The following is a 2,254-nucleotide window of genomic DNA, read 5'->3' on the forward strand; positions in this document are numbered from 1 at the left end:
TTAGGTCCCATAAGAGTTCCTGAAGAATTATCACGAAATGTTCCGGTATGATAATTCTTTTGCTAATTTATTTTAGTGAATTAACATACTTTTCTCTACAAAGCACCAGCAATCTGCTTCAAATAAGTCCAATACCTAAACCCTCGTAAGATGTTCTAAGTTGGTCGATTAACTTTTTTTTTATAACAATGCAGGTTCCTGGGCAGGGGTAGCAATTGGAGGCTGCTCACAGGGCGGATCTCCTGCGCTCGTATCCACGTTCGGTCTTAGACCTTCGTGTGGAGAACGGATTTCACTCGGCAGATCCCGCTACTGAGTCGAAAGACGCGATCACTCGATCGTTAGGCGTCTTCGTGGTCGTGCCTCCGACCACCGCACCGGCTAAGCTTGATCAACGGAATGCTCCCCGAACTCGCTTTTTGGTACACCAAGAGGTAACGGATCGGTACCGCGCTCGACTTCGAGCTCGAAAAGGACGAGCTCCTATTCCCACAAAGCAGATTATACCTGCGATGCTCGTCACTGGCAAAACCGCTGCAGATGACAATGGTATCTTTGAGCGATTGTTGCGGCGGCACCGAATATTTTCCTTGCTGTCTATCAAGGAAGTGGACGTGCGCGTAGAGCCCATCTTTGATTCGAGCTTGCCGAACTGAAAGCGCAACGTCCTGCGTATTGTCGCCCTACGACATATGGAACAAAACATAATGCTCCAGCGAGCTTTGTGGTTTCTCACAAGGGCGAGTCTACGACCACAGCAACTCAGCGCCATAGCTTGAGCTCAGCTCATGTCCCTCCGGCTTCCCGGACTATTACCGAGAAGCGCGGTGTGCACGACGGCGCGAAGCGTCGTGATTCTTCCAATAATGTGCGTCCACGATGTCTGGGCAATCTTGCCGAAGTGTCATTTCAAACTCCCACGTGTTCTCAGTATTTGGGTATCCCCGACACTTCACAAGATAATGGATTAAACCCCGTCGACGACGTCGATCCACAAAGCGTTCCACGTTGTAGTGAACGACACCATTCTGATCAAGATAGTCGTCGGCGGCGGGCGATGGCGACTTGGTCGATCGCCGTACCGTGACTCGCGATGCTCTTCGAACGTTAAAGGACAAAGTCCGTCATCATCAACACTCGGCCGAGCATCTTCCCCAAGGTCGCTAATCGCTGTGCAGAAGACCTCGAGAGCCTGGAGCACTTTGTGCAGCCACTGCCTCGCGTTGAGGGTTATCGTACTCTGTCGGAGTAGCTCCTAGCCGTCGAGCAGGCAAAAACGTCACTTCGTGCGACGGTGAAGCGCCTTGCGCCGATGGAAACGGAATTTGTTGCACTTCGTGCTCAAAACCAGTTGCTGGTTCGACTTCTGGGTGACCGAGCGCCTTTGTGCACCACCGTTTCCACGTTCACTTGCGCCGGATCCCGGTATGGCTAAAGCCATCCCCCATAAAACACTGAATGGGTGTGCATTCTTCTCGCAAGAATCAGCGTATACGCTAGGTCTAACTTGGCCACGACATTAAAAGGTCCAATAAATCGTGGACGGGGCTTTGTCTTACAGACAGTAGAGGCTGCATGTGTAGGAATGTTGATAGCATTTAACTAAATCTGGCCTCTGGCATCATCTAATCAAATGATCTGCATACTATTTATGCATGTCTTGGCTTTCAGCCACCGCATCGCAAACATGTCGTAGGACACTCAGTCTAGTAGACAGAGAGTCATCGACTTCTTTACGTACAATGAGGGGGCTGACATCCATTCGGCTATTCCTCCCCCACTAAGCCCTGAGCCATGGGATGGCGGCGTCAGCGGCACGCGAGGATTAACAAGCCCGTTCCCGTAGAATGCCGTATATCCGGTAGATAAATGCACTGCATTGTTCAGAGAGAACTCAGCGAGTGGCAACATAGCCCTCCAGCGCCTCGGCGTCTCGGCGCAGACGCTGCAAAGAACGTCTTTAACGACGCGATTTACGCGCTTGGTCTGACCATCGGTCTGTGGATAGTCTGCTATTGACATAGTCATGTTGGTGCCTAGCACCCTGAAGAGTGCACACCAAAACTTCCCAGTGAAGCGCGGGTCTCTATCAGCGCCAATTGACTCAGGGGGTCCATGCTGTCGAAAAACACGATCGACAAACAGCGTCGCTGTACCCACACCGTCGATGATGTTCGGCACTGCCGCAAAATGAGCCATCTTGCTCAAACGGTCCACAAAGACTACCACACCCGTGTTGCCCGCTGAGTCCTTC

This window comes from Plasmopara halstedii, assembly GCF_900000015.1.
Source record: "Plasmopara halstedii genome assembly, contig: Scaffold_1211, whole genome shotgun sequence".
Classification (NCBI taxonomy): Eukaryota; Oomycota; class Peronosporomycetes; order Peronosporales; family Peronosporaceae; genus Plasmopara; species Plasmopara halstedii.